Source organism: Gallinula chloropus, assembly GCF_964237585.1.
Source record: "Gallinula chloropus genome assembly, chromosome: 2".
In the NCBI taxonomy this organism is placed as follows: Eukaryota; Metazoa; Chordata; class Aves; order Gruiformes; family Rallidae; genus Gallinula; species Gallinula chloropus.
In genome coordinates this window covers 28,321,586-28,337,753 of record NC_140086.1, presented here as the reverse complement: position 1 = coordinate 28,337,753, position 16,168 = coordinate 28,321,586, and positions in this window count along the sequence as shown.

Here is a 16,168-nt window from a genome sequence, read left to right as displayed (position 1 = left end):
ACACTGTTTAAGAGCAACAAAGCTATAGAGACCTCCAGAGCGACTGTTATCTCTGATGTGCCTGTTTTTCCACACATGCAGAGAACTAAAATATTTCAATCCCCCACCATCCAAACAGTTTTAAATGGTAAAGCAGCTGTCCTTTCTAAGGAGTAGACACATGCCTTTGCTTCCTGTGTAAAGGAAGATATTCTTCAGTGGGAATTCATGGAGGTATTTAGTTCCCGTGCAGAGAAAATCTGCTTAAATGTAATGTAATAAAAAGTATGTTAGCTCTGCAAGAGCAGACGTTCTGTCTGCAACAGACCTTAAAACAAGAGTGTCACAGCAAGCTAACAGGTCCTTCTGGGTATGGACAAGGCAGATAAAAAAATCTTTCGACATCTCATTGAGATAGAATCTATAAAGCTGTATATTTACAAAGTCTGCAGCTGAATTCAAGATGCTATGAGTCCATTAGGCAGAGGGTACTTTGGAGAAGAACAGCAAATATGTTAGCAGACACCTGGAAAATCTGAAGTCTGGTCTTTCTTTACAGATGGCGTCTTCTGGAAGAAGTGCCAGAATGTAGCCCATGGTGGGTTATATTATTGAGTGTCTGCAAATTCACAAATGAGAGATATCTGAGAAAGCCTACCACATATATTGCCTGGGGAAAGGTGTTCTATGGATTAAAAAGACAAGAGGCTGTGATGGAAGGATTTAATCCAAGCAAAAAACACTAACTAAAGTAAATTCTATTATATTCTGCATATTTAGTACTCATAAAAGTGTATTTCATGACCTGGTACCCACTACTGTTCAATTTTTAGCATGGGCAAACTTAGGGTAACAAACGTAATTGTGTCAGAGCTGGATGTTTGTTTAGCTACATGGGAGTTTACTATGAATTGCTGCAGACTGACATATTCACATTATATTTTCAGTAAAAATACAGCAAAAAAAGAGAAGCATAACAACACAGACCGACATGCATAAAATACAGCAGGCTAAATGAATGAAATGGAATAATACACATGACGTACTTTAGGCTAATCAGAAACTCTTCTGCATCATACCTTCTTAATGTCCAAATTTACTGTTTGTAATCATAAAATGAAACAAAACAGTCTATAAAGCTGTGTTCTCAGATTATGTCTCCTGACAAATGACAAACAATCCATTCATTTGTGGGTTTTGTTGGTTTTATTTTGTATCACAAAATTTAAAAAGGGAAGAAGTAGAATATATGATGCTGAGTCTACTCTTGTACATGTAGGTTAGGAGAGATTCAGATATTATAAAGTCAGAAAGAATTTTTGTTTCAACTTCCTGTATAACTCAAACCATCCCACATATTTGTACTAATTCTCTTTTGATAGGAGAGACACTTTTGAAAAGCACTGATTTGTGTTTAAAAGTTTGCACTGCTTGGTCACCCACTGTATCTCTTCAGAAAACTGTTCCAGTCATTAATGATGCTGTTAAACACACCAGCCAAACAAACCAAACAAGAGCAGGTGCTCTGTTCCTATATTTATCCTCCTTCACCTTTGAGCCACTTGAACCTGTATTTTTCTGAATGACTGTGAACTTTCAGCTGTGAAATATTCCTTCCCTAAGAAGATACTTGCAGATTCTAAGCCACCACTAAGTTTTCTCTTTGTTAAATTAGCACATTTAAGTAAGGATTATGTATAAAAACAAAAAACCCAACTGTGTTTCTGAACAGACCTGCTGTTCTAAGTATGTGTATGCAATATTCAGGGAAACTCAGTTACATCTAAGATAGCACCTTCCTTATTGCCCTGAGCTATATATTGAGGTGTAGAACACCCACCCTGAAATCATTTATATGCACAAATGAAATGTAGATAATGTGAGCTCGCTGTTTCTGGATAGGCTTGGGTATCAGATACACAGGTAAAAACACTACAGTTGCTCTAGGCCCTCTAATGTTTTCAGTATTTGCAGTTTTTACTGATCAAGTACAACTTCTAAGATATTGTGGTGGGTTGATCCTGACTGTAGGCCAAATGCCCACCAAAGCTGCTCTGTCACTCCCGTCCTCAGCAGGACAGGGGAGAAAAATATATAATGAAAACCACATAGGTTGAAATAAGGATAGGGAGAGATCATTCAGCACTTAACATCACAGGCAAAACAGACTCCTCCAGGAACATCTCCAATGTGAGTCCTTCCCACAGGGGCTTCAATTCCTCATGAACTGTCCCTGCACATCTTCCATGAGCTGCAGACTTTCCAACACAGACTGCTCCAGCACAATCCCCCACAGGGTCACAAGTCCTGCAAGCCAGCCTGCTCCAACACAGACGCCTGTCTCTGTGGCCTACAGATCCTGTGTCCATGGGCTACAGGTCCTGCAGCTTGCTCTACTGTAGGCTTCCCACTGGGTCACAGCACCCTTCAAGCGTCTCCATCCACTCCGCTGTGAAGTCCTCCATGGGCTGCAAGACGACAGCCTACTTCACCATGGTCTTCTCCACAGGCTACAGGGAAAACTCTGCTCCGGTGCCCTCCCCTTCTTCACTGACCTTGGTGTCTGCAGAATTTCTTACATCTTCTCACATCTTACTATAGCAGCCAGAACCTACTGCCTGTGTTCTTTTTGTATTCCTTCTTAAATATGTTATCCCAGACATGCTACCACTGTTGCTGATTGGCTCGGCCTTGGTCAGCAGCAGATAAGCCCTTGAGCCATGGGCTCGTATTGGCTTTTGCAGACCTGGGGGAAGCTTCTAGCAACTTCTTGCAGAAGCCACCCTTGCAGCCCCACCCCTGCCAAAAACTCGCCATGAAACCCAAAACAGACACACATTTAAAAATGTCTCATATTACCCATGTCCCCATTTGTTGTCTAGTTTATTTCTTATTACATCTACTTTCACTTCTTGTCAAAAGAATGGTATTTTCTGCTCAATGCAGCATTTTTTTCTGCATTTCAGGACTGATGTTGAAATATGTAGCAAATCGCTCTCAAACAGACATTTACTGCACTCTTTTTATGTCCCTGTTCTCTCTCATAATTGATCTCAGTCTTGTGAAACCAAGGCTTTTAAACAGCAAATGAGTGCAGGTGCGTGAGCAAGTTCATGTGAAGAATAAATATGCGCATTTTCTCTCTCCCAAGATAAGAAACGTGAACAAGTCATGATCATTCAAACATTAACTTCAGCTCTCAGATCCCTTTTTCTCTCTTTGCCAGGAGGTGGATTAATAATGTTTTTTCCCTTATTGGAGAATGTGTTCCTCACAATATTTAGGAATTTCACAATAAATACATCCTCTTCAGTGGATATAAAGTTGTCAGTTAACAGCAAACAAAATTATTTCAGTTCAGCAGTCAACAATTCTCTCCATTGCATCTTATACAAATGATATTTTGATGAGTCATGCAATACTTTGTCACTTAGTTTCAAGGAGATGAAAAGGTAAAAAGGAGGACAATGGGAATTACCCATTCATACTCACTTCCATGTCTGGTAAAATCATGGAACAGATCCTCCTGGAAAACATGTCTAAACATATGTAACACAGAGAGGTGAGGATTAGGGACAGCGTACACATCTTCACCAGCGGCAAATCATGACTGACCAACCTAATGTCCTTCTATAATGAAGTGGACAAGGGAATGACAGATGTCAACTACCAAGACTTCTGTAAGACCTTTGATGTAGTCCTCCAGAGCATTCTGGACACTAAACTGGACAGAGATGGGTTTGACATAGGGACTGTTAGATGGAAAAGGAACTGGTTGGATGGTCATGTCTAAAATAGTTATAGTCAGTGGCTGAATGTCCAAGTTGAAAAGTGTGGTGTCACTTAAGGGTCTGTAACTGGGACAAATACTATTTAACATCTTCATCAAAAACAATCTTTCAAGGTTCCTTCCAAACCATTCTATGATTCTATGAAGATACTTTCACACTATTAAGCACCTACCTCTCTGTCTTGCTATCTATGGTTACATCAGCCTTTGCCAGGTGCTCTCTTTCTGTCCATGATAAACCATTCCCTTACCTTAGATAAAGAGTCATACAAGGCTTATGAACTACCCTGTGAACTTCATACAGAACAAAACTATTCTTAAATACATATGTTTTCTCATATTAAAACATCAGTGCAGAGCAAAACAAATACTCATATTTCTTGAGGCAGTGAAATATTAGTTTTTTCTTTCAGTCATATCTCACAGCTTTGAAACAAAATTGTTTTGTAGAAACATGGCCTAGTGCTACTGTAAAAATGGACAGTTTTAATACAAAACAGCAAAACATTAGCAAGAAACACTACTAATCATTACCATATTGTGAAACTATTGCTAGCTTTGAGCAAATTCCTCATGTTGATGCTCCTGAACACTAATAAGCTGGTGACTGTATTTCCATCTCATTTTATTTCCACTTCAAAAATGAAAATTTGCAGTAGGTTTATTTTCCAATTAGTTTCAGGTCATGCCACACAAACATTCATCAGGACATGGTCATATGCTTGCACTGGACACAGTTTTGAAAAGAGCATCAGAGCACGTCTGTTCCGGTATAGAGTACTCCCCACAGAACTACGTCAACTCATAACAGCCAAGGTTTAGTACTTGTATATTTTTATCAGGAGATCCCACCACTCCCCCAGCTCTTTTGATAATCTAAAAAATATTAGATTCCTCCTGATACAGAATTGACACTTAGATATAAATCATACACTTAAACTGGTGAGAATTCACTGTGCTGTTATTCGATGTGAATCCATAAACACACATTACTGGCACAAGCACAAAGCATTCATTTCAGGTTTAAAACAAATAATCCTTTTCCAAAATCATGGTACTAAGAATTAGAGTAAAATATCTTATTCTTCTACAGTATTCCCTAATAGCAAAATGACTGGTTCATGAATCAATAAAAATGATTCAAAGCAATATCCAAAACATAAACCTGAAACAAAATTCAAAGATTTTTCAAATTCACAGCAATATGACTAACTGAGAATCAGAGAAACAAACAAACAAACAGAAATGAACACACATACACAAACACCCCCGAATGAGAGACATGAAATGTCAGCTATGGTTTCTTTTTATTTTTTTCCTTGTATTTGTTTTTCTTACAGAATAAAAAAATTATTGTGTCATTTCTAAAAGAGTCAAAATTAGGAATCATTCAATATCCCTCAGAGGAAAAAGCCCCACAAAACATTTCTTGCAAGATTTTCTTCTTGACTTTTTCATAAGAATTCCAGGTAAGTATAAATTATTTCTGATGGTTAGTCAAATGGAACTAAATCTTAGCTGTTATAAGGTTTGACTACCATTAATTGTGACAGCCTTTTTTTTTTAACATAAGTTAGATTACTCAGGAGTAGTCAGAACTGATTATTGGGGATTTCTGTTTCTTTAACATCAATAATGTTAACAGTAAATTTACAATACATCAATATAATACTGTGAATATGATGATGAATGTAATGATGAATTGTGGATATATTAATAAAAAACCCACAACACAATCTTATGTGCTTCAAGATCATTATATAAGTTTGGTTGGTTGTGGGTTTTATCCCCGTGGTTCTGCTATAATATTCCACACCTGTCTGTTGTATGCATGTTATACCTATGCATGTTCATCTTCTACGTTTACATTTGCATTACATTTGCATATCATAGAATCATAGAACCACAGATCAGTTTGGGTTGGAAGGACCTCAGAGCCGGTCTAGTTCCAAACCCCTTGCCATGGGCAGGGACACCCTCCACTAGACCATGTTGCCCAGGTTGTCCAACCTGGCCTTAGACAGTGCCAGGGAGGGAACAGCCACAGCTTCTCTGGGCAACCTGTGCCAGGGCCTCAATACCCTCACACTGAAAAATTTTGTCCATATGTCTAATCTAATTTTTCCCTCTTTCACGTTAAGCCCATTATCCCTTGTCCTACCACTACACTCCCTGATAAAGACTCCTTCTTAGCTTTCCTGTAGGCCCTTTCAGGTACTGCAAGGCTGTAATAAGATCTCTCCAAAGACTTCTCTCCTCCAGGCTGAACAAGGCCAACTCTCTCAGACTGTCTTGATAGGAGAGGTGTTCCAGCCCTCTGATCAAATTTGTGGCCTCCTCTGGACTCATTCCAACAGCTCAATGTCTTAATTATCCTGGGTACCCCAGAGCTGGATTCAGTACTCCAGTTGGGGTCTCACCAGAGCAGATTAAAGGGGAGAATATTCTCTCTTGATCTGCCGGTCATGCCAGTTTTGATGCAGATCATATATATATATATGTGTGTGTGTGTGTATATATATGTATATGCATTTGCATATATATGTTATGGGTTTTTTTTCTTAAAAGGTGCAGCAAAGTATTTTAAAAGGAAGTAAAAATATATTTTCAAATTAAAGGTAACAAAAAAGCTTTATTTTAAGAACCAACCTCTTTTTATATTTTCTTTTTTAATTTTTTTTTTAATATCTGAAAGAATTAACATCAGGGAATACAGCAAATGAGAATCCTTACTGCATGGAAATTTTGACATTTGTTTTCATTTTAAATAATGATGGAAAACATGGAAGTTTCCCAAAAATTATTCTCTGAAACATTTCATTTCATTGCTTCCAATGAAAGCTAAGACTTTGACTACAGATATTTCTGAACTGAAATGATAATTGTAGTTGTTCAGTTGGCTGCTTAAACTTAAGCAAAAATAATTTTAGCTTTGTTTATCATTAAACTCTTTTTTCCAATGAATTGTTTTTTACCCCAATGTTTGTTCTCCCACGAAGTTTACAGCATGTAATGCTGCCTCTGGGCTAGGCCTCTCAGCCAAACTCATTACCCATGACGCATCACATCAGTTGAGCACAAGGGAAGAGGTTGTCAACTGGCAAAGAATGTGGCCAGTCATGCAGCGGGAAGCTGAGCCACCCAAACCACAGTTTAGCTGAGAGTTACATGAGTTCCTGTGTGAACTCACAGAGGATGTTGTGATTTGGTTTAAGAAACTGTTTTATTTGAGTCTAAACATCCTCCAATGTGGTATTTTAGTTCTTCAATGGAGAATAATGTGGGCAAAATAATGAATTGCCTGAGGAAATTCTGAATTCTGTGGAGAGTGTAAAGTCTCTTTAGGCAATGTTGAACAGAAAATTCTCTTATTTTTAGCTAATATGACAAAAAAATAGTTTTAATCAAGATTTTTATTTTCCGTTTCCTATTTTTCATCTGGCCCATGGAGTACTTACATCACCTTCCCTTTACCTGCTCACAGACATGCACTTGAGGTACTACACTATTTTTGCGGATACATTTCCAAGGCTGGTATTTTAGTTCGATTTACTTTTATATCAAATAGAGTAATACTTAAAAGAAACCTTTTCTACACTGTAGGTTCTATATAAGATTTTTTACAAAAAAATAACAGTTTTATAGCTGCAAAGAAGATCCAGATCATAGGGTGTTATATAGAAAGCATCTGTTATCGAAATGTTGAAACAAGATGTTTTAAGAAGTTTAGCATGTGTCTCTGTGTACATGTGGGAGGAGAGGACACTGTGTGTAAGGCAAGTGTGTAGATAATTAATGGGTGATGGTAATACAAGAGAAAAAAACCTTCAAATTGTTACTTAGTACCCTCAGGCTTACATAGAAAACCGATAGAAGCAGATTGCATGGGATAAACAGAGGAAAGATTAGTGTGCATGAAGGAATAATTGAAAGCTGCATTCATGTGAGCGTATTGTTTTTAATTATTCATTGACAGAAAACCTGTAGATAAAACACCCCCTAATCTTTAATCTGACAAAGCCTCAGGCCCATAAGACCTATTGCAAATGTAAAAAGGATTAACAAAGAGGTAGATGGAAGCAAGAAGAATGTGTAAATCATCCTCAGTGTTCTTTAACAGTATAAATTGTGCATAGATTTCATAAATTGAACTAAATAATTTAGTTTTATTTAGCTGGGACTGTTGCATATTTTAGAGTGACACAGAATGCTAATAACAGATTCCAAACTATAAAAAGGCTTCAATAATAATTCCTTTGCCCTTGTTATCTTCAGTGGTTATTTTTCTGTTGAAGAAATGGGACATACATTTAGTCTGAGATCATTCTTAAGAACAATCCCAGATCACAAATCTAGTTTTTAATAAAAACTAAAATCTCAGTGATTGACATCATGATAAAACTGACCTTGTCAAATGAACATCCAAATTCTTTAAAGAATGATAATGAAGAAAATAGGCAAGCAAAGGAAAGAAAGGAATATAAAGTGGATTTTCTGAAGGCTTTTGTATATTTGGGGTGTGTACATATTTTTATATATACATATATGTATATATGTTAGTTTTTTTGCTCCCAGCTCAGATATTTTTCACATTTCACAATTAATCTGAAGCTGAAGCATGGAGATCTATAGCTCTGAATGTTACAAGTAGGATTTTTACTAGACATGAAACAAATCCATGGAGAAAACTGCAAAGCAATGTGGCCTATTTGGATCAAGTGGTGGACAAGGCCCATCCTGATCTGAATACCTGGTCACTGTGTGATTCCTCCCGCTGTTTCCATGTTAGCCTGACCAGTATCAAAATTTAAACCAAGTCCTATATTTCTGCGAAGTGTTACAGAGAAGCTTTAGCTCCAAGGGCCAATACATCTCCCACCAAATCGTAACCACTCCAACTTAACAGCCTTACTAGTGCTGCCAGAGGAGTAAAAAACAAGTGGAGCAAGGATCTGTCTGGGTGCCTAATCCTACAGGGACCTGGGTAAATCTCCCCACCTTCTTTCAAGTCTTCTGAACCTAGCAATTATTAGCACACAAATGATTAGAGAACCGATGCCATTTTAGGCTTTAAAAACTCCTTTTGTCTGTTGTGCACTACTTCAGGTGTCTCAAGTACAGTCACTGGAGCTAGTAAAAGGTATGACGGACATAACATGTCGTATTTGTTGCTCTGCAGAGTATAGAGTAGCAAAACAGATGAATAGAGCCTAGGACAAATCTGGTTGTGCTGAATTTTACCACCAGCAGGAAGAAATCTGCATCTTGCTATGATTAAACTCAGCAGGAAGAGTCACAATAAATTGTGTTAAATCAAGCATGACCTTGCAAAGTCTCAATACAGATCAAACAAATTTAAAAATTATTTTTCATGGTTAGGTATACAAAATACAGAATGGGCAGAAATATGTGAAGACAGGAAGAATATTACAATGACCTGTAAGTGTCAACGTTTGTATTACTAACTGGATTTATTAATGAAGTATATTAAAGTAGTTCTGTTTGTTTATATATATGGTTCTAGAGACCTTCTTCTGATGAGTCAATGACACTAGAAATATTTAAATCTGCATTCTTTTACAGTGTGGAGACATCCCTAACTTCTCAGTTAAGTGATAAATCTGGGAAGGAAAAGGTAGAGAAGGTGTGAAAGGGCACAAACACTACATTTTTCTCTGACACAGTTTGTTAGGGTTGCAATATTCCTGTTGTCTGCTGTGTGTTCCTGACAGATTGCTGCTGTAGGTATGGAAGATAAGAACGTGCATGCTGGGACACATTTTACCTGTGATATAGATACCCGTGTATCCAGTGCAGGAGAGGAAGAAAATAGCTGGGCCAGCCCAGAACTTGTTTTTCAATCTCCTGATTCTTTAATGGGAAAAAAGTTACTTTCTAAATCTATATGGGTAAAAAGGTCAATCTAAGGAAAGAACTGAAAATTTAAAATTGTATCTTAAAAATTATTATAACAGTTAAGATTTGGTATGTCTTGGGCAGGTGTAATGGATGTCAATTTAGTGAACCATTCTAATGGAGAAATGAACCTGATATGCAGCAGAACAGAAAGATTAATGTTCTGACCACATCTACAGCACAGTATTAGTGTTTTTTACTGTTTTGCTGCCCCTGTGCAATAACAGATACAGAGAAAGACAATTAAATCTCACAGAAAGGAAAAACTGGGCATTAGCCTGCAATTGATCTGGGGTACTAAGTGCTTACAAAACTATGGAACAGAATCCAGAGGATTATATTTAACTTTTATGTTGATATTGCTGATCACGTTGCTGGTCTGTATAATTGTAAAAAATTACATCTCTGTAGCTTAATGGTAATTGAACTGTCAAAAAAGGCATGTTTTTTCAGATGTGTAATTGCATGTATTTGAATCTCTGCAATGTGCATTTTTTTGTGTTGGCATGAGCAAGTAAGGGTTTTTTTCTTGCTTACTTGTATAGTACTTTTTATATGTATGTGAAATTCTGTCTTGGTTTGGAAAAAGTATTCCCTGACTATTGTACTGCAGATTTTCCTGAAGTCCTAAGTTATATGACTTTTATTTTTAAATCCTTGAGCCTTCTGTCATACCCCCTGCTGAGAAAGCTTGCTTTTCTGAGTACTGGCATTCAGCAGAGAAACTGAGGGACGGCATACTCTACTTCAGATCACCTCTGCAAATACTTTAGACTCTTGTATCTCTGTATTTTTGAAAAATACTGTGGCATTATAGCCCTGCTGGAAATCATGAATGTAAATTACTTCATATAAAAAAAGCAATATATTATTTAGTATATTTTCAAATAGCTTACTTCAAAGCAGAGAACATTAATAAACATGAAGGAATTTAAAGTGGCAGTGGCGGGGTAACACAGAGAAGAGTTATGCCTTCAGCTGAAGTATAATTTTATTTCTCCCCAGCTAACTAGTGTGCCAATGAAATGCCAGGGCATTGCTGCCTCCCTATCAGCAGCAAATGTGCAAAGCTTGATGGAATTATGATACAGAAGTACAAGGAACATAGTCCTAAAATAAAATATACAAACCACAAGAACACCCTTGTTCTGATCCTGGGTTTCTCCAGTTGTTCGGTAAACTGTTGCAGCACATGCTTCTCATAGTGTACCAAAATAAGAATTAGTAACTAAGGGTCTTGCCTTGAGGTTCTTATTGAACAATGAAAACCATACTGTAGCTTGAACAAGAATTTATTTTGAAATTTGGTGGGAAATTCTTTGCTGGTCTTCTGTACTGTATTTCTTTTTAAATGCAATATATCAGTCATCAATGGTCAAGTATTAGGCAGGCATCGTCTCCACAATCTATTTATATACCTTTTTCTTTCCTCATCTGCAGCACCCTACACCTTCAAAGCTCTTCACCTCATCATTTCTAAATTCTGATTTCCAAGATTTCGCTTTTCTTTCTTTTGGCCTCACAACCAAACACTTGACCCCTCACATCTGTGTCCTCTTTTCCAGTGCTAGGGTTGTGCAAGCTGTCACAAAATACCACTTTTAAATTGATCTTTTTAAATTAGCTGTTCAAACAGGTCAGCTGCAACACTTGCAACCTCTGTTAGCCTGATCATACACCCTATCAAGCTCTAGCTTTATCGCTTCCTCAAGGTTTTAAGTGCTCTCATAGTATCGGTTACTATTTTCAGAAATTGTAGCAGGAGCCAGCAGAGTCAGACTGAGATAATCAACCCAAAAAATTGTTCCAGAAGGGGCCTGGAGAGAGATTCCAACTCACATGCACTGTGATTCCAGCTCAAGAAAAACATTTTCTTTTAAGATAACAAATGTCAGATCTTCTACACTGTAGTCTTCCTTCCCAGCCACCTCCTTGTTGCTTGCTTTTATAAATTTCTTTCTTATAGTTTTCCATTTGTTATATTAGTCTTTTTGCACTCTGTTACTAGCCCACTGCCATGTAATTACTGTTAGTGTAAGTGCAGCCAGCCCAGCCAAAGCCATGGTGTGAACTCACACACCTCTACAAGAGAGGTGGGTAGCAGCACAGTGTGGGTCTGCTCCAGCAGTTCACATTTTCCTGAGGAAGACCTTTGGTGGCTGGTGGCTGTGCACTGGCCGTGACTGCTGCAGTAAGTGAAAGGATGCTGTTCATCATTCTGACAGGTCTGTTCCCTCTGCCAGCAGCGTCACCTGGCTCAGGAAAGGAAATCGTGTGGTTGTCAGGAGCCAACGCGTTGCAGGTATCCAGATCTAGCAGAACTGGTAAATGTATTACATTGGCTAGAAATTTTGTAAAAGCTCTTTCATAAGGAGAATACAATACAGTGATGTCAGTCAGCCAGCCCACAGACTGTATCTGTCTTCAGATCCTATCTTAAAACCCAATTAAGCTACAAAAAAAAAAAAAAAAAGAAAAGGTGGTGGTGGTTATGCTATTTTTGCATGAAAAGTGAAGGGGAATATAGTCTAAAGGAAAATATGTCTTACCCATGTGCATGCTGAGCAGCTTCATTACCTTGTGAGTAGCGTTGCTCCCTTTAGACTGGTCACTGACCTGCTATTGCCTCAGCTGTGAGGGGGTCACAGCTTCCAAAACCATGCACAATGGAGTGCTGGATCTGCATAACATTTGATCAGCTGTCCCCCTACGAAAAGTTCCACATGCATCAGATGGCAGGATAAATTCTTTACAAACTGTGCTCTTACAGATATGCAAAGTTCTCTAACTAACGGAAAAGCTGCAGCAATAACAGTTTTGTAGGATAATTGTCCTTGGTGCTAGCTACAGAAATGTGTGACAAAGTTCTGGAATATAAAGAAGCCATCTTAGCTGTCTTTTCTTTAAAGGGGCTGCTGTTCTTGGGTTACCCCTGAAAACAAAAAGTCTGATTGGGAAACCTCTTTGAATAAAAAAAATCACACTGTCTGAATACTGACTTGTCAGAAAATAGCTGAAGAACTGTTGCTCATTTTTTGTAATATATGGTCTAATAATATACAAAATATATTGGAAATGCACAGGGTTTTTTAATTTGTGGAATATCAAATTTCAGAAATACAAGTTCCCCTTCAAACAGAAAACTGAACTGTTCAGGATTTTCTAGGATAGCAAAGATTTTTCTAAATAATAGCTGAATATTTTTTTCCTTCTTCCTATTTTCACAAAATAAAACACTGACAGAAGGCTTCAATAATAAGAGGCTAAATAAATTTTAGTCCAAAATACAGTAGTCTTACATGAAAGGTATTTCTGTGTTGGGCAGTTTTATAATGAGTACTCTAAATCACTGTTGGCCCTAAAATGAGATGCTCCACTTTCTCTTTGGTCTCTTGTGGACTCATTAAGACAGCAAAATTATTTTTATAGAACAATTCCAATCACTTGTAGAATATATTGGCCTTTGTGCACTCATTGCTCGGGAGAAAAAAACAAAAAAAAATAACCAAAATAAAAGCTTTAAAATGTTATTGCAAACAAGGTACAATGTGGTGCTTCCTTCTGTTTGGTCTTCCAAATGTGTAAAGTGATATTTTCATTTCCAAAGTAATTGTAGTGGATCTTGGTATGACAGAAAATACTTGGCCATAAACCTTTCTTTGATGAGGGAATGCATTGTGTTAACAGATGATTCTTTTAAAGTCAAAAAAAATTCAAGAAAATTGAATTGCTTTGGGAATTGGAGCCAGAAAATAAATGTAAAATTTTATTTTGTAGATGTTTTATGTATAGTTAAATGTTAATATAAATATTAAAATATTTTGAGATTTATTTTACATTTAAGCCTAATGGCTTCAAAATCATGTATATGATTTGATGTGAAATAAAATGTACTTTAGTAGAAGATTGAAGTCCGTAGCTTTACACAATGTAATATTATTTAAAATATTTTTCATAAAAATGCTGCCAGCTGTTGTGGTCCAAGTAAAACCACCCAGTAAATCCGGCTGTCTAAGTATACTTATGCAAATGGTAAATATTTCCAAAAGCAAAACCAGTCAACCAATACATAACTTCCTCTTCTTTTGGGAAACCTGTACTTTTTATTCCTAGATTAATAATCTTATAATCCAGCAAGATTTTCATCTATTGAGAAATGTAATTGTAAACCTAAAGCCTAATCCTGCCAGATGGTCTGTGGGAAATGTCAAGAACAGAAGTATCTGTGACTTGCCCTCAGAATACTCACACTACAGAAATATGCAGAGCAGCTCCTGGGAGATCTCTTGGTTCTCAGATCCATGTCCCCTGGACCTCTCCTCCTGGTGCAATCTGGAAGATCATTAGTCCAATTTCTCTTTAAACAATTCTTTATGTGTCTTCCTGGGAATAGAATTGCTTATTAAATTTCAGTGAATAAGAATATTCAGGAACTTTCTGAAAAACACAGTAGGACTTGCTCCCTTTGTGACCAACTTTGAGCCACTTTCCTGGCCACTTCTTCCAAAACTTTCCATCAAACTCCTTCAAGGGTGGGGCTAATGAATTACAACAAACAAAAGACATTACTGGTATTTCTGGCTGTAGGTGAATAACCTTTATTTATTGCCAAAATATGGATTCATAAACCAGGGTTTAGCTAAACACTGTGGGGAAAGGTATCTAGTTTTGCTCTAGAGTTACAAAGGTAATCTTACCATGTTGACACACAGATTTGTCAAATTTTTAACACCTGGGAATTAACTGCAACATTAGACATAATTGAAGATCTATATAAGAAACAGCTAAATTATAATCTAGTATTTTTCTAAATCCTGTGAGATCAAAATGTAAATAATTCTTATCAAGCCCATGGTAAAGAAAAATTGCCAGTTCCCTCTTGCAAGCTGGTGAAATCCTAGAAAAGGAAACTAATTTAATTGCTGTATGCAGTTTTCATATTGAGAATAAATCCAGATGGTTACACTATGCCTGGGAGAGTTTAGTTTGTCAGACAAAGTTTCAGTGATTAACTTATTCCTTGCATTGCAGGTGTGAATAGCTTTATGCACAACTGCCATGAAAAGCTGGATACAGACAATGTGAAGAAATCCAAATGCTCACTTTTGTTTCTGCCTGGGCTTCAGGAATAGGCTTATTTAGCCATGCTGGAAACTGTGATTACCTCCCAAGGTTGACTGTCGATTGTGACACTTGAGGTTCACAAACTTTTGTCATGATTTGAGGTTTCCTAAGATTCTTTAAATGACTATGGTGAGAGAGACAGTTGAGATGAAATAAGAGATTTAACAAGCAAAAAGTATCTCTTTAGATTTATTTCACCTATCTGTGCCAAATGCATAAAACAGATTGTAGTTGTACAACATAGTAATTATGACTACATCTGTAGCGATTCCATCAGAAGAGTTGCATTGAGAATAGGACAAAAAGTAGCTTTATAATTTTTATTTCATGCTTTCTGATTGAATTTATACTTTAAATTCTGTGCAGCAGTTCTTCAGTGGATGTGTGATTGTCTCCAATAGACTTTCTGAAAAGGAATCAGCAAAGGATTACATGGTTATGAAAGTCTCCTCTAGGATAGTATAATCTTAAAAGCACAAACACACAAAATTGGGCAACAGACTTGTGTAAATGCATGTATATACATATGCACCCCAAAATTTGAAAGGTTTTTTTCTGAAACACTAATGGGTTGTTTCTGTTTGTCATTATTTCAGCTCAACAAAACCACAGAAGTGAACAAGAGAGCTTCTCTTGTGTTATTGGCCTGACACTTTTTCCTATTTGACACTTTGCTTTCAGTCTGTCACACATCTTGTTGCCAAAAGAAGGACTGGCCAGCATTCTACCCTCTCCAATCAACAAGTATATGTCACAGTTTTCACAGAACATAAAAAAAAAAAAAAAGAAAGATATAGTCCCACATCCATAGAATGTGTATATATATATATAATATATAAGGTCATCAGGCAGGGTAGGTGATACGTTCACAGTGGAGGTACCGTTATAACCTTTGCCCCTTGGGTCATGTGAGACAGAAACTGTAAACCAATTTCCTTCTCTTGTCAAAAGGGAAAAAGAAATACGTTGCTTTTCGTGGGGGAGGAGGAAGGGAATGCTGCAGACAAAGTAGAGCTGCACATTACATTGATATTCCATTACAAAGGTAGCTGCTGCTTCTAATTTAATTTGTGGTTTACTAGAAAGCAATCTGAGTCAAGGGATCTTCAGAAAATTTGCAGTCTGAACTCTGCCTGATGGAGGTATAGTGTATAAAGTAGGATGTCTGGATAAGATAAGAGCTGGCAATAAAGTCTGTGCCCTGTTAATTACCATAATCTTACAGGAAACTCCTACTCAGTTGTCTGCCCAGCTAGTTTCCCAGGACTTTTCTGCTGTCTGTCTGTACTGCCTGTTAGCTTCTCTTGTATTCACCCACCCCCCACCCCCCACCCCGTTCTTTAAAGACTGTTACACACT